Source organism: Vipera ursinii (assembly GCF_947247035.1).
Source record: "Vipera ursinii genome assembly, chromosome: 8".
Lineage (NCBI taxonomy): Eukaryota > Metazoa > Chordata > Lepidosauria > Squamata > Viperidae > Vipera > Vipera ursinii.
The window spans coordinates 10,551,871-10,579,735 of record NC_139519.1 but is presented as its reverse complement, the minus strand read 5'-3'; the positions used below and the strand labels follow the sequence as shown (position 1 = coordinate 10,579,735).

At 38.7% G+C, this 27,865-nt stretch overlaps 1 protein-coding gene across 1 annotated transcript in view; it reads right to left on the bottom strand.

Annotated features, from left to right (window-relative positions):
• The window catches only part of LOC310643887 (zinc metalloproteinase-disintegrin-like protein H4 subunit A), a 126,489-nt gene that overhangs the window by 27,413 nt on the left and 71,211 nt on the right, over nt 1-27,865 (bottom strand). The window lies entirely within an intron of this gene.

Here is a 27,865-nt window from a genome sequence, read left to right as displayed (position 1 = left end):
GAAGAGAGAGATTTACACTAAGGAAGGTGTGCAATTCTCTTCATCAAGGCTCCGAGAAGCATGATTGACCAGGAGAAGACATTTGGTATTGCGTCTTCTTTTCATTCTTCTAGTCCAGGGGTCTTCAAACTTGGCCCTTTTATGACTTGTGGACCAACTCCCAGAATTCCTCAGCCAGCGTATCTGGCCTAGGAATTCTGGGAGTTGAAGTCCACAAGTCATAAAAAGGCCAAGTTTGAAGACTCCTGTTCTAGTCTATACAACAGTCTCATTGAACTGCTTGGTCTATAAAGGAGAGCAGTATAGCTCTATTTACTTTAGAGTAATTTGAAGGAACCTCAAGGAAATAAATGCCTTGAACCTTCAAACAGAACCAATTTGTGGAGTCACTTTCCATTCCTGGTGTCACATCTACACACTTGGCATTGCCTTCTATTTTTCCAATCTAGATATTTCTTGCTGGTCTTCCTTCTCTAGTCCTGCTTTGCTTCCATGGCAAAACAAGAGCTTCCAGATGCTACCCTTGAAATTTCATACAGCTTTCATATTTAAACAAAACAAAAGGAGACACTAGAATTTCTAAAGCACACATTAGAATTTACCATCTCCAGTAGTATAAGATAAAGTGACAGAAAGATACATATAGGGCAATTTCTTAGTAGCTGATACTTAATAATAAAGACAATATACATTTAAAGATACATATTAAGCTAAAGGTAAAGGTTCCCCCGCACATGCATGCTAGTCGTTTCCAACTCTAGGGGCCGGTGCTCATCTCCGTTTCAAAGCCGAAGAGCCAGCGCTTGTCCGAGGACGTCTCCGTGGTCATGTGACAGGCATGACTAGACGCCAAAGGCGCACGGAACGCTGTTACCTTCCCACCGTAGTGGTCCCTATTTTTCTACTTGCATTTTTACGTGCTTTCGAACTGCTAGGTTGGCAGAAGCTGGGACGAGTAACAGGTGCTCACTCTGTTACGCGGAACTCGGGATTTGACCCGCCAAACTGCCGACCTTCTGATCGACAAGCTCAGCGTCCTAACCCACTGAGCCACCGCGTCCCTTAAGATACATATAGGATGGTCAAAACCAAGATACATGCTAAAATCAAAGCCAAGCAGTCATTCCCAATGCACCAACTTTGTATCTCAGACTTAACACTAGTATTAAATTGCACCAGGCTGCAGAGACATACTGTATTTACAGTGTAGTGGCTGCCATACTAATTTAAATGGTGATACGTCATTTACAGGTTTTAGGGTAATGAAAATGGCACACTTTCTTTTAGTGGTGTTCGTGGTTCATTTACTAGAACTAAGAGAAATTTCCTGAGAATGAGAACAATTAATGGGTGGAATGGCTTGCCTTCGGAGGTTGTGGGTGTTCCATCACTGGAGGCATTCAAGGTATGATTGGACAGCCATGGAACGGTACAGTCTCCTGCTTGAACAGGGGGGTGGACTAGAAGACCTCCAAGGTCCCTTTCAACTATGTTATTCTTTTATGCTGAAAAATAGTTTCATTCCATTTCTATTCCCCATAGTGAAGCAAAGCTGCCAATGTTTTTTAAAGGCCTGGCTAGATGAGTCAGTGAAAGACCAAAAACTCGTTTCAATGGGTTAGTTATTATGCAAATATAAGCCAGGTGCCTTACATTTGCATAATAGTTTTATTCATATCTTAATTTACAGTTGAAATGGAACATCTTTGAGAAGACTCACATGGCTTTTTTTTTAAAAAAAAGTGTAGTGAAAATTGGGGCTTATTTAGGTTCTGTCCCCTTTCAGGCCTTAATAGGATATGACATTTCCTGCTTTTCATGCTTTAACATATAAATATTGATATAGGTTGAGCAGCTATGCAGGTCTCATAGGAAATGTTATTCAGATTGATGGGATATCTGTGAAGCAGCATCAGCAATCACTTTAAAATCTCTGCAATATTTCATAACTAACCTAATTAATTCAATTGCTAGAAGGTTCTGATCCTTGAATGGTTCAACTTTGTCTAAAATTGTTATGGTCCAGCAGTGTACAATAGGAGAGCAGGAGTAAAAAAATTCTCAGTTCCAAGGTAAGACACAATTAACATATTCAATCACTATATCCATTTTTTTCCTTCCCAGTAACATATAATTTAATTTCCAAACAAAGGAATGCAATTATTATTTCTCCTAGATTGTGTCCAGGAATATACATTTTCCACATTGTCCTAATAAAGTTAAGAGAACTTCTGAGTTAGCATACTTATTTTTTTCTAGGTGAAGGACCACTGGCTCTCCATTCACTTTAAATTCATATTGCATGGTGTCTTCATACTGAAATGCAAATAGTTCAGGGTTTATTTTTTCCAAAAAATTAGGCAAATAAAATAAAATAAAATCTTAACAACTATACATCTGTATCAATTTAAATCTAATAAATAATTTGCCATAGCCAAATTATTTATTAGACAGAGTATTTCATCTGGTGCTTTGAACTGTAAGATCTTAAATTAACTTTTCTGCATAAGTTCAAAATTTCATTCTCTAATTGAACATCTTGGTGAATGAGGTTGAGTTGGGACAGAGAGTCTGACTCAAAAGTCATCCAGTGATAGACTTGAATCTGGTTCTTAGTCCTAATCTTGAGCTGTAACCACTATGCCATATTCACCTAGAAACACAACTTTTATATTTCAAAGTGATGCATTCTGGGAAGCTAGAAAGGATAATTTCATATCTCATGGTTGATAGCTGTCACAGCTTCCCATCATCTTTTATGTAGATGACCCAAGAGCATAAAAAGGAAGAAAAAAATCCCTCAAAGTTCCCTATTAGCAGTAAATTTATGTTAGGCACAAGTAACCAGTTCCACACGTGTAGAATTTAAATCAGCTACTTTACTGTATTCTGCCTATAATACAGGAATCTCCCTAGACTGCTTCCCTTCTCTTCAGAACAGATAGATAAAATTTAATGGAATTTCCTGGGGGTGGTGGTGGTGGGGAAGCTGTCAGTCCTGGATCTGTTGCAGCTATGAAATGACTCATGGCTAATTCCCTACTTGATCCCTCCTCACTGTACGCCTGGGTGTCTTCCAACACTTTATTAGTTATACGAACCTATTAATATTAGGATATTCTGTTATAAGTTGCCAGGAGTCTCCTCAATTTTGTGTGAATTGGGAGGCCATATAAATCCGTTTAATAAATAACTAAATAATTCAAGCAGGAACACAGATTGCTATGCAAAAAATCAGATAACCATTAGATGGCAGCAAAGGAATATCATAATTTCTGTGGGCTGACAAGAAACAATTTGTTGATGAAACAAAGATCTTTTTCTTACCATTTGCTCAGGCTGCTGAAGTGCTCCTTTGGGCAATGCAGTGACTTTTTGTGGATACACTACTTCATAATCATTAACGTTCCCAGATTCCAGGATTACAGAATTCCCTTCGTAAGAAAAAAGAAAAGGTTTGGTTGCCTTTGGGATTTCTACCATTTTCACGACCACAACACAATTTGTTATTCAGTTATCAATGACAAATGGAATCTTTTCTAGTGGGACACAGCACAGAAATCCAGATTTTCTCTGGGAATGCAATTTGCTGAATGATGTTGGGGAGCTGGAAGTCTAAGTGGAGACATTGCTTTGGGCAGGTGCAAAAGAAAGAATTCGGAGCTTGAATAATCAGAAAAATAAATAAATAAATCTCAAACAATGTACAAGTTTGTGTACTGTGTGATAAGGATAACACCAGAAACAGTAAATCAAAATAATGTGATTCATGCAATTCAGTAAACCATACTACATTATGGCTTAGCATATCCATTAGTCAAAAAGCTAGGCAAACCTGAAAGGAATTATTAGGAATTCCTTTCAGCTGAATTGCTATTTCACTGTCATCCTAATAGTTTGGCTGACTTTCCTTTCTTTCACTTTCAAAAGTATCTATGGAGAATCCACAGCATCATAGTTATCACTGGGGCATCTAACAACATGTACATAATGAGATTCAGTGATTTCAGAATTAGACCAACAGTTGAAAAACTTAGAGTTGGTCCCCATAAGGACATTGAATGGCCACCTGCCATTTGTTACTTTGTAAATGTGGCAGTCCAACACCTACAGTATTCCTCGATATATGATTGGTGTGCTTGTAGTTGCAAATGGAAATAAAACAATAAACTGAAATATCAATTTCCATAAGGTATGGGAAAAAAACCTGCTAGCCAAACACCTACAGAATTGAGACTGAATGAGGGAGAGAGAGAGAGAGAGAGAGAGAGAGAGAGAGAGAGAGAGAGAGAGAGAGAGAGAGAGAGAGAGAGAGAGAGAGAGAGAGAGAGAGAGAGAGAGAGAGAGAGATCTAAGCAGGATTAGCATTTGGCCTTGGAAATATATCTTCTCAGACCGATAAGCAGGGCTTTTTTTTCTCATAGAAGGCTCAGAATGGAGTTCTGGCACCTTTTTTGGATGGAACCTTGTAGGGTAGGCAAGGTGGGTTGTATGACATGTGTGAGTTCCGGCACCTTTTTCTTTTATAAAAAAAGCACTGCTGATAAGCATCTTCCAAAGGAAGCCCCAGGCAGAAGAATACATCTTTCTCATTTGTACCTGATTCTCCCAGAAACATGGGAGGGGCTCAACTGCACCTACTAGCAAGCAAGCTTACTATTCCTCTCTTGCCTAGAGTATAGCACAGAAAAAGCAGCAATTTTCCTTCCATCTCTCCCTTTCTTCTTTCCTATATCGTTCTCCCTAAATTGCTGTTTGCTGCCTCATGGTAAGGGCATCCCCATCTATTCTTGCTTTAAAATGTATGGTGCTACCCCAGTGAGCTTCTAACCCTTAATTGTGTTTGGCAACCATCTGAATCAATTGTATTGGGTTGCTTGTAATGATATGGGGGAATGATTTAGGAGGCAGGAAGACTGGTCAACTGGCATGTGAAAGGTATCACAGCCCACAGAAGGAAGGAGAACATGGGAAGAATTTCAGAAGGGAACCTCCCTGGTTTTCTGAAGAGTAAAAGGAATGGAGGGAAGAAATAATTTGAGATAATTCAAAACCTTGCATTGAAAAAACTTAGTGTCATATTACCCTGAGCGCAGTTTGAAGATTCTCTGCAACAACAATAGCACTAGCTTTTGTTTGGCTACATATTATGTCTAATTGATCTATTGAAAGAAAATTAAAACTGAAAACGTTTTATTTTTCTTTAACATTTTGCTTCCTGAAATTTTCTTGCCATAATCTCTGTCTCTCTGTTCTCTTCAGTCTTATAATCTTTCTTTTTAACTCACATTATTGAGAAACTTTCTCTCCAACTTGAATGTGCTTTTTCTTCCGAGTATCTTAGGATAGGAAAGAATGCCCTTTTTCTTTCTTAGCATCTGTTTGCGGCTTAACAAAATTTAAGCAAACATCAGAAAAACATTTATACAACTTTATGTTATCTTTGAGAGCATTATTTTGCTAAGTCTGTAGAAACTGAAGTGGAACAAAGTTTGGTTAAGTATCCAAAGAAAAACCAAAGAAATTTGTTAGGTGTCATAGACTTTTACCACTAAGAATTTGAACAAGGAAACCAAAGAGAACATCTTACCTTGATATGGAAAGACCACTAAGCATGTAACAACCAAGAGAGGTTGGATCATTTTGGAGCCTGGATGGGCTGGTGGACAGGAAATCGCTTTCTGCTTTCGAGCCAACCTGAGCTGTTCCCCTGTGTACTGTGCCCTTATATGAGAAGGTGTTTGCTAAAGGATTTACAGAAATTCTAAGTTGTAACAATACTATTGGAGGGCAGGTTTCCAGCTGTTTAGCACATGTCACTCCAAAAATGAGAGCTGGGAGGGTTCATTCACGGCATCCCCCAAACCAAAAGCCCAAAGGAGGTGATTAATTGGTCACAGCAGACCTTTCCCTGGCTCACATGTTAATACAACTAAATTTGGGGTCTCTGGTGCATGGGGTCTTAAATGCCAAGAGTTGGTTTTTACAGTATTTTGTGAGTAAGAGGCACTTTTGGAGCAATCCAGCATCCTTTCAATATTGCTAGCACTGACTGAATCCATGTCAATGCATTTGCCTAAGGGATCCCTGATTTAACCCTCTCTCCTCACAGGGGAAAAAGTACTTTGGACAGCTTTTACAGGAAAAGATATTTAAAGTCTTAAAGAGAAGATCAGATCTCACCTAGTTTCATCTGCATTGCTTTTTAGGTGCTTGGTTGTAATTTTGATTTCGGTTGTCAGTGGCTTAGTGACGAGCCATATTGCTATGGCCGGTCTTTCCCCCACCGGTTTGAAGACCTTTGACCTTTTTGCTTGTCATGCCTACAGGGCAAATTTCAACCCTTTCTGGCATCCCCCAGTGGGATGAATTCAGGTGTGGAAGACAGAGCTTGCCTTCCTGCATCTGCAGGTGCCGTGATGGCAAACTGGAAGTCTACTTCACATGATCTTGATTCTGTGCCTCTGTTTATACAACCCAGTATTGTATTAGCTTTTTTGGCTGTTGCTACACACTACTAGCTCATGGTGAAGTGGTCATCCACTAGGACTCCACTAGCAGTGGTGGGATTCAAATATGTGAACAACCAGTTCTCTGTGTAGATGCTGCTTCTGGAAGTCCATTTTGGGCCTGAGCAACAAAAAACTAGGTAACAGTTCTGCTGAACTGGCTGAATCCCATCACTGACTCCAAGGTCCCTTTCACAGTTACTGTTTTTAAGCCAGGTCTTGCTCAGTCTATACTTGTACTTTAGATTTTTCCTGCCTAAATGTAGAACTTTGCTTTTCTCCACATTGAAACTCATTTTGTTCAAGTTTGTCAAGACATTTTGGATCCTGAGTTTGTCTTCTGGCTGCTCCTGCCAGTTTGGTGTCATCTGCAAATTTAATGAGTTCCCCTTCAATTCCGTCGTCTAAGTCATTTATGAAGATATTGAAGAGTACTGGGCCTAAGACGGAACCTTGTGGTACCCCACTGCTTACTTCTCTCCAGGTGGATATAGTGCCATTGAGGACTACTCGTTGAGTATGGTTTGCCAGCCAGCTACAGATCCATCTGGTGATGTTGTCTATTCCACCTTTTTCTAGCTTACCAAGGAATAGGTTGTGGTCTACCTTATCAAATTCCTTCCTGAAGTCTAAGTATACTATGTCCACAGTATTTTGCTGATCTATTAGCTTAGTCACTTCATCAAAGAATGAAATAAGATTGGTTTGGCATGATCTGTTTTTGACAAACCTGTGCTGGCTACTAGTTATAACTTTTTTTTTTTTGCTTCTAATTGTTTGCAGATCTGTTTTTTGATTATCTTTTCCAGGTTTTTCCCAGGTATTGATGTGAGACTGATTGGTCTGTAGTTTCCTGGGTCCACTATTTTTTCCTTTCTTGAAGATGGGAACCACATCAGCCCTTTTCCAATCCTCAGGTATTTCCCTGGTGCTCCAGGAGTTCTGAGATAACATCTGCCAGCTCCTTCAGAACTCCGGGATGTAATCTGTCGGGTCCTGGTGATTTATATTCCTCACGGTCAGATAAGTGTCAGATAAGTGTTCTCTTACTTCTTGCTTATTTTATTTCTTGTTTCTACTTTGTCTTTTGCAGTGGTTTTTTTTCTGTATGTTGGGCTATGGTTTCTTTTTGTGTGAAGACTGATGAAAAGTATGAGATAAGCACTTCTGCTTTCTCCCTGTTTTCTGTTATTTCCTTGCCATCTTTTCTCTTTAGTGGGCCTATAGTTTCCTTGACTTTTTTTTGCTGTTAATGCATTGGAATACTTTTTTTTATTATCATTGATTTCTGTTGCAAGTCTGTGTTCATTCTCAGACTTTGCTTTCCTGACTTCATCTTTTCATGTTCTGGCTGTCTGCTGATAATCGGCCTTTCTATTTTTTTTTTGTATTTCTCATTTTTGTCTTTCAGTTTGACAGAGAGATCTTTGTGCAGCCATGCTGGTTTCTTCTTGAATTTCTTGCTTTTCTTTTTTAGTGGTATTGTGCTGGACTGGGCTTTTATGATCACATTTTTCAGGATTTCCAATGCTTCTTGGGTTATTTTCCACTTTAGGATTTTCATCCATGGGATCTTTCCTAGGTTCTCTCTGAGTTTGTTATAGTCAGCTCTTTTGAAGTTTAAGACCCTGGTTGGATTGTTTTCTGTTGCTAGTGTTTGCATTATATTAAATTCCAGCATGATGTGGTTACTTTTGCCCAAGGTTCTTGTAACTTCAACTATCTCTATCATTTTTTCTCTATTAGTATGAATTAAGTCCAGTATGGCTTTACTTCTAGTTCCCTCCTCCACCTTTTTGGTAACAAAGTTGTCAGCTAGGTTGGTTAGGAATATGTTTGATCTCCCACTTGCTGCAGAGTTTGTCTCCCAGTTGATATCTGGATAGTTGAAGTCACCCATTACTATTGTGGTATGCTTCCTACACACATTGGTTAACTGGTTGGCAAAGAGTTCATCTATTTCTTCTGACTGGTGTGTGATATGATGATGTCACTTTTTTCCTCTTTTATATTGACTCATATGCATCCTGGAGAGATTTTACCTTTCATCATGTGCATTTCTGTGGATATGTAGTGTTCTCTTACATATAGTGCAATTCCCCCTCCTCTTTTTGTAGACTTGTTTCTTTTGAACAATTTGTATCCATCCATCAGTCCATTCCATTCATGGGTTTCATCCCACCCAAGCTTCAAGAACCCTCCAGCCCTCTTTGCTGATGTAACAGTTCTTGTCTAGGTTGAAGTTGCCTCTTGGATTCCCATACTCTATCATGCATACCATTCTTTAGAAATAGAAGCTTCAGTACATCTCAATGATCTGTTTGTTCTTTTCAATTATATTAAGAGGTGATCCTCTTGAGGTCCTTGGATTAGAGATAGCAATCATAAATTCTTCTCTGCTTTGAGTGCAACAAATGCTCTTGGTTATGTGTTCTTGACAGGCCACTTTAATTGTGATTGACAGCTTTTAGCACTCCTGGAGCCCTGCAATACATCCCAAATTGCAACTTTATGGGTTTCTTGGCCAACCATTGCCATGATGGGTCATAAACATGCACTAGCAGCTGATCTCAAACAGTGGGCCATTGATTTAGAGCTGTAAGCAGAATTTCCAGCTCTACTCATCGAGAATTAGTGGGTACCCACATACACTTTCTAAATAAATAAATTCTCAGAAATCCCTTCTTGAGCTCCTCTGCATATATTCTCCAACTGGTTAGATATCTAAGTCACACAAGTATTCCAAAATTCAGAAGGACCTTATCCCTAGCACAATGCAATGCCCTCCCAACAGCAATTCCTGAAGGAGACCCAAAAATCCCCTTTGAACATGTGGTAGAGGAATTATTATTAAATATTATTATTATTATTATTATTATTATTATTATTATTATTATTATTATTATTATTATTATTATTAAATTATTAAGCCTTGGTGGAGCAGTGGGCTAATGCCTCCTTAAGTAACACCAGCTGCCTGCAATTAGTGCAGGTTCGCATCCCACCAAGCTCAAGGTTGACTCAGCCTTCCATCCTTCCGAGGTAGGTAAAATGAGGACCCAGATTGTTGGGGGCAATAAGCTGACTTTTTAATAATGCCACTTGGGGGGGGAAAGCCCTAATAAGCAGGCATATACATAGAATGAAGGCTATTGGTAAGCACACTGATTTGTGCTTCTTAGATTGTAAGCCGCCCTGAGTCTTTGGAGAAGGGCGGGATATAAATGGGATTAAAAAAAAATCTACGAAACATGTTATTCTCTATTATCCTCTCTATGCAGACGCTTGCCAAGAATTATTATTTTTATTCTTTATTAAACAATCTGGTCATTCTAATTTGGTTTATTTCAAGATGTTATAATTGTATCAATCTGATTTTATTTCCTTGACCATAGCCAAGTACTGTCCTATAATTTGTACAGAATGCCATATTTTTTCTAAACTTTTAAAGATATTTTTGAACAATTATATTTTTCCTTTTTATCCTATTTACCTGTGATGTTTGTGTTTTGTTTGCTGGTCTATTATAATCTATTGTCATAATCTAGGTGTTATTAGGAACCAAATGAAATTATATTATCTTGGTCAAAGAGAAAAACATAAACAGAAAACTCATCAATTTAATCTAAGAAAATTGCTGCATAAGAGCTATATTCAAGAATTTATTTTATTCTCTTACATTAATCTCCCTCATTTCGTTCATAGAGCTCAAGATATGCATGAAATCACTTCTCATTTTATCCTCACAGCACCAATCTTGGGAATTAGTCTGGGCTAAGAAAAATAATTGTCTAAAGTCATCCAGTGAGATGCACGTTAACTGGAGACCTAAACATGGCTATCCTGAATGCAATCCAACATCTAAATTTATATACCAAAGTGAAATAAATGTTAAAATTCAATTGGAAAGACTAGAATAGACCTCGGCAGATTTACAGCTGATTCAAAGCTTGCTTGGATCATTCTTCCCTTTTGCAAGTTAACTTTTATTTATTTTACTTTTTTAAAGTAAGGCAGTGAACCTCAGAGAAGTATTTTCTCCAGGAAGTTAGTATCTGTTTCACCCCACTCATCAGTTGATAGAAACTTTTTTGTAAGGGAAAAAAAATTGAAAATATTTGTGTGGGCACAGACTTTGCAGGCTCAAGCCCTCCTGAGTCACAACGTCAATAGAAAAGGAAGGAGAAAAAGGTTGCATTTGTCATTCATGAGCTGTCAATAAGATGTTTCCAAAGAGGATGAAGTTTACTGTACTTGAGAAGTGGCTCCTTGCCAGATCACAATATTCCATAACTGCAGCAGCCATTTCAAATACACTTATTGCATTGTTGCACTGGGATTAAAGTCTTATTTTTCTTGGAAAGTAGGCATCAAAGAAAGAAGGGCCAGATTAAAGTCTTTGGAACCATGGCCTGTCCCTGGAGACCTCTGAATACCAGCACTATCCACATTGTGCAGTTCCCATTATATAATTATAGACCTATAATTTCAGAAGCTCTGCCCGTGGCAGAGACCCTATACCATTAAAGACAAATGGCTGTCCAATTTCTTCTTTAAAACCTCCAGTAATGGAGCACCCACAACTTCAAGAGGCAAACTGTTCCAGTGATTGATTGTTCTCATTGTCAGGAAATGTTTCCTTAGTTCTAGATTGAATCTTTTTTAATGATCTTCCACCTGTTACATTTGTCCTACCTTCAGCTGCTTGGAAGAATAAATTGACCCCCTCTTCTTTGTGACAGGCTGTCATATCACCCCTAGTCCTTCTCTTTATTAGATAGGACATACCCAGTTCCCTCTTCTTTCATCATATACTTTAGCCTCCAGACCCAAATGTCATCTCCTCTCCTCTCCTCTCCTCTCCTCTCCTCTCCTCTCCTCTCCTCTCCTCTCCTCTCCTCTCCTCTCCTCTCCTCTCCTCTCCTCTCCTCTCCTCTCCTCTCCTCTCCTCTCCTTTTCCACTGGTTTCACCAGTGCAGTATAAAGCAGTATTACCATTTCTTGAAACTATCCCTCTGTTAATGCAACATAGAATGACATTAGCCTTTTTGACAGTTGCAACACACTTCTGGCTCATGATTATGTGGTGGTTCTACTAGGACACCTAGATCTCAATCACAGTTGCTCCTGTTGAGCCAGGTACCACCTAGTCTATATCTGTGCATTTTGTTTTTGTTGCCCATGAGTTAAACCCTTGTGGGCTGTTCCCTGACACCACTGGATGACATCGTTAGGGCTCGTTGCCTTGGAAGAGTGAGGAAGATTCTCAGGGATGACTCACACCCCGAACGGTATCTCTTTACGTTCCTACCATCCGGTAGGAGATATAGGAATATAGCCAGCCGTACCAACAGGCTGAAAAATAGCTTTTATCCGTGGGCTGTTAGGCTTTTAAATGGGACATAATCTTATGCAGAGTTGACTTGGGAGGCCGGTGTGTGGTGTAGTTGGTTCACATGGTGTGGTGGGATGGAGGGTTTGTTGTCACTGTGTGTTGGGGGGAGAGAGCACGGGGGGAGGCTCAGCTAATCTCAATGTACACATGTTGTACTTTGACAATAAAGGTTTATTATTTTATTATTATTCTGACCAAATAATTACATTTTGTTGGATAGGGCCCAGTATTCAAGTCTTTCACAGTCATTCTGAATCTTGACCTTATCTTCTAAAGTGTTGGCTATTTCCCCCAGTTTGGGATTGCGTGCAAATTTGATGAGTTCCCCTTCTATTCATTTATCTAGATCAGGGCTTTTCAACCTTTTCACAGATTGTACAAATTTTAGGACATGAAGATATTTTAGCACCACCAGAGCTCAGCAAGATATCAAAAACTTGATGACTTAAAAAAGGGGGGGGGTTGGATTTTACTGAATAGATTCATTTGTTGTTATAGAAATGGCTAGTTTATAATATTGTGGAAAAGTAAAAATGTTAATGCTTCCTTCTACTGCAACAGAGGAAATTTGTTTTTCCCCTTCTCCCCCTCCCTTTTCCTTTTATGCACCACTACCATCTAGCTCAGGGGCACTTCACACTTTTAAGACTTGTGGACTTCAATTCCCAGAATTTCTCAGCCATCATGACTGACTGAGGAATTCTGGGAGTTGATGTCCACAGGTCTTAAAGTTGCTAAGTTTGTAGACCCCTGAGCTAGCTGGTTGGCTCTTCTTCCTCTTTCCTTTCTGAGCTTTTTCCATAGTGTAGTAAGAATGCATTTCCCCCCCCATCCCTTCCCTGTACCCTTAAAGACTCAAGAATCAAATGCAAAGCAAGAAGGGCTCACAAATTAAAGAAACACATAAACTCCATTTTTTTTTCTTTAAGCTGCCTCAGGCATGTCACATGTTCACAATGTTGCAACTCGAGACTGAAAGGCTCCAGCCATTGCAAAAAGCTTTAGCCTTAAATTAAGTCTGTTTACCTTTAAAGAAAACTTTCTAAAAGCCATATTCAGACTCAGGATAAGGGGCTAAAACTAATTACATTTGTTTAAAGGGATTAAATCTACGGAAGTCAACACTTTGGACTCATCGCTAGCCTAAAGTACAGTCTAAAATATTCCAATAACCAAAGCACACAAACTGAGTCTCTGAATTACAAAATGCTGTAAAAACTGTACAAAAAATCCTTATTGTAACCCAATCAAGCTGCCACCTGATCCACAACTAAATAAACTCATCTCCTTTCTGACATGCTCGTCTGCTGGCTTTTCATTTCATCAGCGCTGATTGCATTCTCCTGGCTGGAGAAAACAAACCAGGGGACCTTTTTCTTTTAGCAACAGCTGCTACTTCTTCCCTGTCCCTGTTTCCTCCATGCCTTCCGAGCTCTTCTTCTCTTTCCCTGTTGTCTTTTTTTTCCTTTTCCCACCCAAACCACCTCCTTTTATAGCCTCTCCTCTCCTTCCCCTCACTTTTTCTTCAGTTCACCTTCAGCTCCATGCTGCTTCCAGAAGTGCCAATCAGCTGGAGCCCTCCCTGATCCTGGGGCTTTTGCCTAGCCCAGACAGTCCTACAACTGCAGTTGCCTCTCCCTCAGGCTTGGGTTGCTTTGGCTCATTCCCCTCCCCTGCTACACTTCTCTAGGATGGTTGCATATCACCTATCATGTGGCAAAGTACCACTGGTGGTACGCATGCCACTGGTTGAAAAGCCCTGATCTAGATCACTTATGAAGAGTACTGGGCTTAAGACAGAATTTTGGGTACCCCACAGCATACTTTCTGCCATATAGATGTAGTTCCATTGAGAACCTGCTGAGTGTGGTTGGTCAGTAGTTGTGAATCCATCTACTGGTGCTATCGATTATCCCACATTGTTCAGTCTTACCAAGAGGTAGGCTGTGGACTGCTTTGTCAAATGCCATATTGAAGTCTAATAAAACTATGTCCACAATGTTTCCCTTATCCACTGATTTAGTCATTTTGTCAAAGAAAGAAATAAGGAATGATCTGTTTTTGACAAACTCATGATGGTTTCTATTAATTCTGGAAGGAATTAGGAACTGGTGAGGTCAGCTATACTGGACTTAATTCTTACTAACAGAGATAGAATGATAGAAGATATTGAAGTTGAGGAAATTTGGCAGAGAGAGACCATGTCATATTGGCATTCAACACAATGCAGGCACAATTAATCAAACAAAGCCATTGAATTCAAGGCACAGAAAGGTTTACTTGTGCCTCTATAAACAAGAATCTAGGCAACTGATGGTCAGTGCTGAATTGGCTTGAGATAAGAATCAATGGAATTCATGGAGGGCTGGAACTGGGTCTCTTGTGACAATGGAATGACTCCAAACTGATGTCACATTTAATTCCACCCTCCAGCTTTGTCTGTTCTTCTCCTATATCTATATGATATATGGCCAAAAGTTTTGTTCTTGATTTTATTTTTTGCTTAGATTATTCTCTTATGCCTTTATTATTATTTTTTATAAATAGGTCGAGGTAGTGCACATGCTTAGTATTATTTCCTGTCCTAATTTCCCCAACAAAAATCCTATCAGTTCAGTTGGACTAAGAAAGAAACCCAAAGTTACCCAGTTGGGTTTCGTGCCCAAGAAAGGCTCAACGTCTTCTCATTTCTAGACCAGCATCTTAACCACCACACCAAACTGGCTCTTTATCACTCCATTTGTCATTCCTTTGGCTAATGAACCTCTGCCCCAATTCTAACCAACACTAACAAGATCCAGTGATTTTCATGAGTTTTGACTGCAGCCATGGGCATCTGCAGGGAGAGTTAGTAAAAGAGTGTTAAGATGGAAGCCACAAAGCCCCCTCTCTTTCATATTGGCAGGTGAAATGTGTGCATCCTTGACTGCCACTAATTCTAATGTTGCATAAGCCCCATGTGACCCTTTACAGCTTTGGAAGATAAAATCAAAACAAGCAGAGAAAATAAAGAAATACATCAGGTAAGAAAATGGTTCCTTTCTACATTCTCCTTGGCATTAATCTCTTTTTAATCTTCTTTAATCTCATGCTGTCTATTTCTTTCAATCAGATGCTGGCAAGAGGCAAGGAGAAACAACTGTCAAACAATTATGATGCAATCAGTGATTATTATTATTAAAGCTATTTTTTTAGGATTTGGGCTTTGCTATTGTAAAGCTATTGCATTAAAGTTCTGATATTACTGCTCTTTTTAACTATTTCTGAATAGTTAAATAGCTCATGAATATTGTGGAGTCCTTTTTTCTTGCAGACATTTCATTACCAAACTAGGTAATATCATCAATGCTGGAAAGGAATGGGATTTGCTATCTTTTTCTATACAATGGACTTTCGCTATTGGTGTTTGTGAGAGTCTTCTTTGTAGTCCCTTGATAAGTTTGGGTATTGTTTACTTCTTCATTGTTGGTCTAGTGTTTATCTTGTGTTGGTGTTTGCTCCTCTAGTAGTTGATTATTGCTGAGGAACTATTTGAGGCTTTTTTGTTTCCTTTTTGGCTTTTTGATGGTCTCTTTTGAATGATGTGTAGATGATGTGTATCTCTGTGTACCTGATGATGGTTAATTAGTTTGAGTACCACTCTTCCAGGAATTCCCTAGGTTTTTTGAACTTGGCTTGATCTAGGATCCTCACAGTCTCCCAGTTGAAATTATGCTTCAGCCCGTCCATGTGTTGTGCAGTTAAGAAGTTTTCATTCTGTCTTCTGACTGCTAGTTGGCATTCATGGATGTGCTCTGTAATAGACTATAAGCAACCATCATATTAAAGGGTACAATAAAAGGGGAAGTTAGATTTTTCTTCTCCTAAATACTTAAACTCTTGTTTTTCCATGTTTGCATTTCTTTGAGTTCACTCCCAAATCAGGTTGTATTTTTAATTCCGCATTCTGCACATTGTTCCTACAGACTTTTTCCTAATAATCTTAATTTGTGTACTTTTTATATTCTCTCTTCCCACCCCCAACCATTGACAATTTACAGATTATTTCCCCTAATATAATGTACTTTTGAGCAGGCTTTCACCTAAATTATGCAAACGTATAATAGGGTGCTCATTTTTTACATATGCTTTTTGATAACTCATTCCTCTAGAATGAACTGAATCACAACATTCAGAATATTGCAGTTTTTAGCATGTAAATGTGTTTTGTAACGGCATTGCAAAATTCTAAACAGAATAAATGGAGGCTTCTTTTCCCATTCAAAGTAGATTTAGGGAAACAAATGGAGAAAATTCAAGTTTTCTCTCTGGGCGCGCCGGCCCTATGGAACCAACTTCCCACGGAACTTAGGACTGCCCCCGACCTTCGCTCATTTCGCCGGGACCTGAAAACTTGGCTCTTTGAGCTGTCTGGCCTAGGCTGAGAGGTTTTAATTTTTTATTGGGTTTTAGTTTTAAATTTCGGGGACTTGAATTAATTAATTGTTTTAAATGATTTTAATTTTTGTATGTTATGCTTTTAATTTTTCCCTGTAAACTGCCCTGAGTCCTACGGGAATAGGGCGATATATAAATTTAATTAATTAATTAAATAAATAAATAAATAAGTAAGTAAAATGTAAAGGAACAGAGCTGTTTCAGTCCACACTGCAGTCCTCCTGCTTTAAATGGTAAATCCCTCTATAAGCTCCACCCTATAAGTTATGCCATGAGATGCTGACCCCAGTACACTTGCTTTTCTTTAGCAACTTTAAGCTGCGTAGATTTCAACTCCCAGAATCCCCCAGTCAACATGTTGAGCTGTGTTGCTGAGGTCGAGAAAGGCTGCACTAGAAAAGATATGACAGACTTCACAATTAGGGAACAGCTAAGATTATGCCAACTGTTTCAAAAGAATTATTAATCTTTAAAAGATCAAAAGCAATATATTCTTTGTGTGTTCTTTGTGCACTCAATGTACTCTAATGAGTTTATTTACTGAATGTTTTTTGGGATTATTATATTTGCAGATCTACTTTAGTTCTCCTGCCTTTCTGTTCATAATGATATTTTGAAGATCAAATAGGAGAAGATTGCACAAATAATGAGCAAGAATGGAGATAAACTAGTGACTGGGTGCAAAAGCTAAAATTTCATGGGGCATCCTGATTCTCTTTCTCTCTTATCTATTTCTTCCTTGTTTTCTAAGATATAATTCTTTCTTCTTCTTCTTATAAAAGACAAAGGATAATTCATTTTTGCCAGAATTATGAACAGTTGTTGCAGTGGTGTTGTTTGTTTTGCAACAAATCTTTGATACTTGGCTAAAGATTTGGAAAGATTTTTTATTCTGTAGTCTAATTTGATAGCTTTTGTAAACTTATTGCGCTAAATATTAATTTGAGGTGAAAATTGGGGTATAAATGAAATACGTAAATGAGTATATCATGGCTAAATTCCATCATTATAAATTTTGTATTAACAAGAAGCCTGCATTAAAATTTCTATGCATGTACATCAGCACTGAATACATTTATTTTTCAATGTGCTTTTCCTAGTTCAAAGAATTGTATTAAGACATTTTGTACTAATGTTGCTCTAATTTCTTTGTCCTTTTTAAAGAGGCCTTTCCATGTGCGTTTTATGAGTTGTAAATTACATGGCAGTCTTCTGAAAGTGGAGGATTTCATCAGAGGTGACCATTCCAATTTATTGAAAACCTTACCTATTTAGACATCTCTCTGCAGGTTTTTTTATTACCATAAACAGGATGAAGAATGTAGAGAGATTAATTAGAAGTGGAGACAACCAATGAAATTCAGTCGTGGAAATAAATCTCTTTTCTTGTTTGTTTGTTTGTTTTCATTTTTGCAGAACATATACCGGTAATTCAAGTTTGGAATTGGCTACCATGACAGGTGTTGCTGGCTACCAGCTTAGCTGGTTTCCTTGAATATAGAATCATAGGGCAGGAAGGGACCTCCGAGATTTTGTAGTCCGACCCCATGCTCAAGGCAAGAGCCTTAGACCATCCCAGTCAAATGGTTAATCAGTCAATTGTTGAAAGCCTGCAGGGATGGAGCACCCACAACTGCATGAAGCAAGCTATTCCATTGCTTAATTGTTCTTACTGTCAGAAAATTTCACCTTACTTTTAGGTTGGATCTCTCTTTAATAAGTCAATCCCCCCTTCACTAGGATAGTCCCACAAGCACTGGAAGACAATTAACATGTCCCCTTTAATCCTTCTTTGAAAGGCTGTACATACCTAACTCCCTCAATCTTTTTTCTTTTGCAAAGAGTGATACTTGGCCGGTATGTAAAAACACTGCATTGAGACCTATTTCTTCAAAAAAATTTCTTTTGGAATGAACTTACAGGTGTTTGGCTCTTCTTCATGTTACTTTCTCAAGAGCATTTATTTCTGAACATTGTAGCTGTTTACCATCCATGCTACCCCCTTGTTTTAAAAGAGTAGAAAATTATCATTTACTGCTGTGGATCAGAAGATAATGACAGAAGAAGAGAACATATCTTAGTTCTTTTGTCCCATGCATAGCCTTCTCCATGTCATCTTACCTGGCACTGCTCACTTTTATGTTTACAAAATTTTCATATGACTTGTGATGGCATTTCATTGCCTTTCTGGAGATGGTCCTAATCCTTGGAAGACAAATACAAAACATTTATCAGAGTAAATCTCATCCATGCCAAGAACCTGTAATAATAAAGACACACTCTGACATTTAGCTTTCTCATGGCAGGGATTAGGAAATAATAGGAAAAAAATATCACTATTCACTTCTGCAAAGAAACTGTTTAACAGAGTGATGAAGCTGAAGCCCTTATTTATATTTTATTGCTGTCCTCTATACAAGGTGATGGCATTTGATAGCATTTTACAATCTGATGTAATGGCTCAGCTCCTATTCAAAAAATAATAATCCCAAATTTCCCTGAATCCCCAGCTTTTCTTAAGATTTAGCATTTCACAAGTTAGTATTTTTCCAATAGATCTTCAGATTTCAACTTTTAAAAAAATAGAAATATGCACTTTGATTTGTGGACACCCTTCTCACCTGCAACCAAGCTGCTGCCAACTATTGTCCATTTCCCATTTGGATTATTGCAGTATGTTCTACAGGGGGCTTCCCTTGAAGAGTATTCAGAAGCTACAACTGGTCTAGAATGTTGTGGCGCAGAGAGTTTTGGAGGCCCCTTGGGTGAATATGTAACGCCATGCACGAGCTGCACTGGCTGCTGATCTGCTTCTGCTTGTTGGTTGTTACCTTTAAAACTTTTTATGCCTTTTCCATGGTACCTGCAAAAACACCTTTTCTCCATGGGGTTGACTTGCCCCACTCATGCTGGCAGAAGGGGGCTACTATGGATCCTTCTGCCAAGGAATTTCAGGTAGTGGGATTCAGAAAAAGAGACTTTTCTGTCATGGTTTCTGCCCTTTAGAACAGGGGTCCCGAACCCCCAGACCATGGACTGGCACCGGGCATTGGCATGGCAGAAACCGGGTGCGCAAACAAGTGAAGGCCCATCCATTGCATCCAGGAGCATGCAAAACCACTCTTTCTCCATTCCATGGAAAAACCTCTCCACGGAAACAGTCCCTGTTGCCCAAAAGGTTGGGGGCCACTGCTTTAGAATATCTTGCTATAAGATGCAAGGTTGACTCTCTGTCTTTTATCCCTCAGGAAAAGCCTTGAAACCTGGCTATGCTAGACTGTCCTCTCCAAATCCTCAATTTTTTAGTTTAATTTTTGTAATTTTAATGTTCTTATATTCGTAATTGTCAAATGTTTGTGTTTTTTATCTTCTAAACTTCTCAGAGTCACCTTGAACCACGCGATGGGAATGAAATAAATTTGATAAATAAAAATGTCACAAGAAAACAGCCCATTTCCATCTAGACATGTTGAATGGCTGGGATTTGGGAAACTTGCAGCTCTGGATCGTAGTAATCTAACACATCAGAATTACGCTGGGGAAAGTCAGTCTAGTTTCTATCACAGAGTAAATACTCCAGTCTGGATTGTCAAGGGAGATGATTAGTTGAGAAATACTCATGACTGGAACCAAATATTGATCGATTTTGTACTAGGAGTTAGTGCAAAATGATGGGAAAGAAACAGATAAAAACTAATTTAATTCTGCACAAATTCAATTAATTCAATGCAATTCATAGGAACGTTACCTGTTCTATCAAATTATAACATGCAAATGTAAACAAATGCAAAAACTTAAAGATCTTGAGGAAGAGATTAAATCTAAGGAGAAAGATTTTATTTTGAATCCATTGGATAATAATTTAAGGACCTCGATACATTTATTGAAAGAACAATTTAGTATGCTAATGGCTGACCAAGTAGCAACTAATTTGTGTTATGCTAAGCATAATGCTTTTTGTAATGCTAATAAGCCTGGTAGGTGGCTGGCTTATCAATTAAGGAAGAAACAGAAATTATGTACTATAGATAAAATAGAATATAAAGGAAAAGAAGTCTATCAACAAAAATTGATTAAGAGGAGTTTTTTAGATTTTTATTCAAAATTACATTCTAGAGAAAACATACAAGGTTTAGATATAGATAAATATTTACAGGAAGCACATTTTCCCAGACTTTCAAAAGAACAACAACTTGAGATGAACCGCTTAATAACATCCGAGGAAATCTTCTTAGCTATTAAACAGTTGAAAGTGGGCAAGACACAGATGGATTAACAGCAATTTATTATAAAATGTTGTTGGTTGAAATGATTGAACCTTTAAAGATGTTGTTTAATGAAATTCAGACTGGAGGAGCAGTTCCTCCATCTTGGAGGACAGCCTTTGTATCATTGATTCCAAAGGAGGATCAAGACCTTACTCAACCTAAAAATTATAGATTTATATTGCTTTTGAATATAGATTATAAGATCTTCGCCAAAGTATTGGCTAATAGATTAATGCAAGTTTTAAAGCAAATGATTCATAGTGATCAATCGGGATTTATATCTGGAAGGTATATGAAATATAATGTAAGACAAATTGTAAATTTGCTTGAATATTTGGATAAGAACAACCAAGTCCCTGCAGCATTGATATTTCTGGATGCAGAAAAAGCTTTTGATCAATTGAATTGGCAATTTTTATTTAGAGTTGTTGAGGAAATGAATTTTGGAGAAGGATTCTTACATTCTATTAAAGCTATATATCAACAACAAACTGCACAAATTATAATTAATGGGGGGTTAACAGAGATGTTTAAAATTGAAAAAGGTACAAGACAGGGATGCCCCCTATCACCATTGTTGTTTGTATTAACGTTAGAGATTTTATTAATTAAGATTCGAGAGTCTTCTATGATAAAGGGAATTAAAATAAAACAGAATGATTATAGATTGAGAGATTTTGCTGATGACTTGGTTGTGACATTATCTCAACCGATACAATTGGTTATAGATTTGATGGAAATTATAACTCAGTATGGTAAGGTTTCAGGGTTTACGGTAAATAGTAATAAGACTAAGATATTGTCTAAGAATATGTCTATGAGTGAAAGGGAAATGTTAATTAAATTAACAGGTTTTGAAATAGTAAAAAAGGTTAAGTATTTAGGAGTGTATATTGCAGCTTCAAATGCAAAATTGTATAAGAATAACTGTGAAACACTATGGTTGAAGATACAAAAGGATTTAAATAATTGGAAAAAGATACAATTATCTCTATTGGGAAGAATCACAGCTGTTAAAATGAATGTTCTGCTGAAGTTTTTTTTTTGTTCCAAATGATACCTATATTGAAAAAGGATGCCAACCTTGATGAATGGCAGAAGGGTATTAATAAATTTATCTGGGCGGGGAAGAAACCAAGAGTTAAATTTAAGATTCTGCAAGATGCTAGGGAAAGAGGGGGACTCAAGGCACCTAACTTGAAATTGTATTATGATGCGGTGGTCATGACATGGGTTAGTGATTGGTTTAATTTAACTAATAAAAGAATACTTCACCTTGAGGGTTGGGATTTGGTATATGGATGGCATGCATATTTGCTTTATGATAAAAAGGTAGACAGGGCTTTTAAATCTCATATTCTTAGAAGTGCCTTGCTGCGTGTCTGGAAAAAGTATTATTATAAGTTAAATTATAAAATACCGATTTGGGGAATTCCCGGACATGCGATAGAAGGTGTATCTATGGGAGTGAGTTTGGATATGTTTTCCTATAAGGAATTACTTAGGTTGGAAGGGAATAATTGGCAACTTAAATCATTAGATGAGTTAAAAGAAGAAAACATAAGTTACTCTTGGTTCCAATACACCCAACTGAAAGCTAGGTGGAAGTTGTATCAGAAGGTTGGCATTACAATTACAGATGAAAACTTAGTAAAACAAATTAGAGATTTAAATTGTGCACATATAAAGAGGATATATAATGTTTTAATTGAATTGGACTCAGAAACGGAATTAGTTAAAGACTGTATGATAAAGTGGGCACAAAACATCCAGGAAGCAATTCCGTTGGATACTTGGGAGGTAATCTGGGTCAGAAATGTTAAATTTACTCAGGCTCAAAATTTAAGAGAAAACTTTCATAAAATGTTTTATAGATGGCATTTGGATCCCAAAAAGTTGTCTAACATATATCCTAACCTACAGTCTAAATGCTGGAGATGTGGTAGTTTAGATGCTACTTATTTTCATATGTGGTGGACTTGCAGAAATATAAAAGCTTTTTGGATTAAAATTTGGTGGAACATTCAAAAGATTTTTAAGAGAAAGATAAAGTTTTCTCCGCAATTGTTTTTATTGGGTATTGTTGTAGATTAGGATACTAAAGAAATCAATTTGATGTTGCACTTGATAACAGCAGCACGGTTACTGGTGGGACAATATTGGAAGAAGGATAGTTTGGCTACTATAGAAGAATGGGTACTTAAGGTATTGAATGTTGCAGAAATGTCTAAGATTTCTGCTTATTATTTATTTATTTATTTATTTATTTATTTATTTATTTATTTATTTGATTTGATTTGATTTGTATACCGCCCTTCTCCCTAAGGACTCAGGGCGGTGAACAGTGACATAAATATCAAAAGCACAAATACAGATATTGAAAACAAATTAAACCCTAATGCCCAAATGCAGAAGATAAGTTAACTTAAAACAATAATTACAACAGAACCCATCAGACCAGACCGGATTGCTCAAACAGATAGGTTTTTAGGTCGCGTCGGAAGGAGCGAAGGATCATTCACAAGAAAGATATATTTCAGTTTGGAGGAGATGGATAGATTATATTCAGAATAAATATGGGACTAAAAAGTTCCATTTAGCTTATGAGTAGATTTTAGATTGTTATTAATTTTAGTATTAGTATTGATTATATTTTTGTTTGTTATTATTATTATGTTTTTAATAATTTGAATGTATGAATGTTAAAGGGGAGTAAAAGCACATTATGAATTTGGTTAATTTTATATTATGGATAATTTTTAGTTAGAATATGATTATTATATCTATAACCCTGTATTTAGCTCTGGGAAGTGGGGGGGAAGGGGGGTGGTTTGGGGTGGGTGGATTTTGGGGATATGTATTGCAAAAAGTTTTTTTGTAAAACTCTTTAATAAAAAATATATATAACATGCAGCTTGTTGGAAATTCAGGTAGGAGGAATCAAAGTGAAGGTTGTTAGCAGCCCTGGTAGAAGAGCAGTTGTGAAACTGAGCCAACAATTGAAGGAGAATTAGCTTTGTGAAATGATTTCTCTGCCAAGCTCATTTTTCAAAACATTGCTTCCTTGACAAATTTACTCAGTGGTAGTTCATGTTGAGTTCATAATAATAATAATAATAATAAAATTGGAAGGGACCTTGGAGGTCATCTAGTCCAACCCCCTGCTCAGGCAGGAAACCCTATACCATTTCAGACAAATGGCTGTCCAGTCTCTTCCTAAAAACGTCCAGTGTTGGAGCATTCACAGCTTCTGGAAGCTCGTTGTTCCACTGGTTAATTGTTCTAACTGTCAGGAAGTTGCTCCTTAGTTCTAGATTGCTTCTCTCCTTGACTAGTTTCCATGCATTGCTTCTTCTCCTGTCTTTTGGCGCTTTAGAGAATAACTTGGCTCCCTCTTCTTTGTGGCAGCCGCTGAGATATTGGAACACTGCTATCATGTCACCCCTAGTCCTTCTCTTTATTAAACTAGACATACCCAGTTCCAGCAGCCGTTCTGAGTAAAATAGGACATATCTCTCAGAAAAAATACAATCAGAATCATCATCTAGAAATGGTAGCTATCATGACCCCCAGTCATTGCTATTTCTTCAGGAATGCATGAAATCAGGAAAACCTCTTTTGCATTTCACTAGGCTTTGCCATGTTTATGTTTAAAGCTAGTTTATTTTTTACAATTATTTCATGCCTCAGTGACATCATTTTACAAGACAGACTCAGCAGTTTTCTCTCATCCATTGTCATTTTAAAATCTTCACAGCCACAGAGGAAGAATAGGAGAACAGCAAACAGATAAAGGAGAGGGTTCAGAAAAATGACTATCTTCATCAGCATTCTTATTCACCCCCTCTTTTTTGTAATTTCCATTCAAAAAAGCTTGGTGCTCATTAAAGGCCACCAGAAGGTGTGCAAAATGAGAAATGATATAGAATATTTTGGTTACCTTCTTATCATTGTCAAACTCCAGGGAATAAAATTGGAAATTTCCTTTGATATTATTGTTCTATAGGGTGGAAGAATAATGTTCAAGGACTACCCATCTTCTACCACCCATAGAAGAAGACACATTGAAGCTATTGCAACATTCAGTAAAAGGTAAATATCACAGTGGAAATTAGGAATAGAATAGAATGGAATGGAATGGAATGGAATGGAATAGAATAGAATAGAATGGAATAGAATAGAATAGAATAGAATAGAATAGAATAGAATAGAATAGAATAGAATAGAATAGAATAGAATAGAATAGAATAGAATAGAATAGAATAGAATAGAATAGACCTTGAAGGGACCTTGGAGGTCTTCTAGTCCAGCCCCTTGCTCAAGCAGGAGAACCTACACCATATTAACTTGTTTGGTTGCTGCCGCACACTGCTGGCTCACAGTGAAGTGATCGTCCACTAAGACTCCAAAGTCCCTCTCATAGTTAGTTTTTAAGCCAGGTCTCGCCCAATCTGTATTTGTACCTTTGGTTTTTCCTGCCTAAATGTAAAACTTTGCTTTTGTCCACATGGAAACTCATTTTGTTGGATAGCGCCCATTGTTCAAGTTTGTCAGGATCTTTGTGGATGCTGAGTTTGTCTTCTGGGGTATTGGCAACCCCTGTCAGTTTGGTGTTATCTGCAATTTGATGAGTTCCCCTTCAATTCCCTCATCTAAGTAATTTATGAAGATATTGAAGAGTACTGGACCTAAGACGGAACCTTGTGGTACCCCACTGCTTACTTCTCTCCATGTGAATGTAGTGCCATTGAGGACTACTCATTGAGTATGGTTTGTTAGCAAGCTACAGATGCATCTGGTGGTTATGTTGACTATAACATCTTTTCCTAGCTTACCAAGGAGTAGGTTGTGGTCTACCTTGTCAAATGCCTTACTGAAATCTAAGTATACTATGTCCACTGCATTTCGCTGGTCTACTAGTTTAGTGACTTTATCGAAGAATGATCCGTTTTTAACAAACCCATGCTGGCTACTAGTTATGACTTTGTTTGCTTCTAATTGTTCACAGATTTGTTTTTTGATTATCTTTTCTAGGATCTGTGGTCATGTGGCCAGCATGACTATATATACAGATAGAAAACAACTAGCATATATTTAAGGGTGCAGTTGAGATTCATGCTCACTAGATGTCAGTGCTACTACACATATAAAGATCTTTTTTTAAAAAAAAACACATGTTTTAAAAATCAAAATGTTTAAAATTGATGTCTTTTAATGCCCTCTGAATTTTTAATTAAAATGCAAACGTTAGGAAAGCAAATGGGGAGACTGAGCACCACCACCTGTTTGTTGGATCCGTGCCCCTCCTGGCTAGCTTATGCAGCCCGGGAGGGGACACGAGGCTGGTTCCATGCAGTAATAACTGCTTCTTTGAAGGAGGGTGTCTTCCCTGCTGCCTTGAAGGAGGCGGTGGTGAGACCCCTCCTCAAGAAGCCTGCTTTGGACCCGGCTGTTTTAAATAACTATCGTCCAGTCTCCAACCTTCGCTTTTTGGCGAAGGTTGTTGAGAGTGTGGTGGTGCATCAGCTTCCTCTGTTCCTGGAGTTAACTGATTATCTGGACCCGTACCAATCGGGTTTCAGACCCGGACACAGCACGGAGATGGCATTGGTCACGCTGGTGAAAGATCTCTGGAGGGCTAGGGACAGGGGTTGCTCCTCTGTCCTGGTCCTATTAGACCTCTCAGCGGCTTTCGATACCATCGACCATGGTATCCTGCTGCGGATACCATGGTCAGGGGGTTGGGAGTGGGAGGCACCGTTTTACGGTGGTTCTCCTCCTATCTCCTGGGCCGCTCGCAGTCGGTGTTGACGGGAGGGCAGAGATCCGCCCCAAGGCCTCTCATTTGTGGAGTTCCTCAGGGGTCAGTTCTCTCGCCCCTCCTGTTCAACATCTATATGAAGCCGCTGAGTGAGATCATTCGTGGTTTCGGGGTGGGGTATCATCAGTACGCTGATGATACCCAACTTTTTCTTTCCACCCCGAACCAACCCAGTGATGCCATCGCCGTGATGTCCCGGTGCCTGGAGGCGGTCCAGGTCTGGATGGGGAGAAACAGGCTTCGTCTCAATCCCACCAAGACTGAGTGGCTGTGCATATCGGCATCTCGGGTCAACCAGACTATTCCATCTCTAACGATGAGGGGTGAAGTGTTACCCCCCGTTGATAGGGCTCGCAACTTGGGCGTCCTCCTGGATTCATGACTCAATTTTGAAGACCATATAGGAGCCGTGACCAGGGGGGCCTTTGCCCAGGTTCACCTGGTGCGCCAGTTGCGTCCCTATCTGGACCGAGATGCCCTACGCACAGTTACTCATGCGCTCGTGACCTCCCGTTTGGACTACTGCAACGCTCTCTACATGGGGCTGCCCTTGAGGACCACTCGGAGGCTTCAACTGGTGCAGAATGCGGCCGCGCGAGTTGTAATGGGGGTCTCCCGATACTCCCATGTAACACCTCTACTCCGCGAGCTGCATTGGCTTCCGGTTGCCCTCCAGGTGAAATTCAACGTGCTGGTCATTACCTATAAAGCCTACATGGCTTGGGTCCGGGGTATTTGAGGGAACACCTGCTGCCAGCATCAAGTGCCCGTCCAGTGCGCTCCCACAGGGAGGGTCTGCTCAGGGTCCCACCGGTAAGAGATTGCCAGTGGGTTACACCCAGGGATAGGGGCTTCTCAGTGTGTGCGCCTGCCCTCTGGAACCAGCTGCCAGTGGAGCTGAGGACTGCCCCCGACCTCCGTTCATTCCTCCGGGGCTTGAAGACCTGGCTCTTCGAGCTCTCTGGCCCAGGCTGAGGAGTAATTTATTTTAATTGGGGTTTTAATTGTACAGGGTTAAGTTTAATCTTTTTTAAATTGGTTTTAACTTTTGTATTGTTGGTTTTTTAATTCCCTGTAAACCTCCCTGAGTCCTCAGGGAAAGGGCGGTATATAAATGTAATAAAATAAATAAATAAATAAATAGCCTCTTTTAAAAAGCACAAAAATATAAGAATTTGCAATCAGGGAATTTCTGCCTTTTTGAGTCCAGAGAATTTTGCTAGCAGTCAGCATTTTCAATTGTCATAGAGTCATAGGTCTGCAAGGGACCTTGGAGGTCTTCTAGTCCAACCCTCTAGCCTTATACCATTCTGGACAAAGAAATGCCTTAAAAAGCTCCAGTGATGGAGCAGCCACAGCTTCTGGGGTAAAGCCATTGCACCAATTAGTGGTCCTCACTCTCTGTGGAGATTCTCAATCATTCAGGTCATGGCTG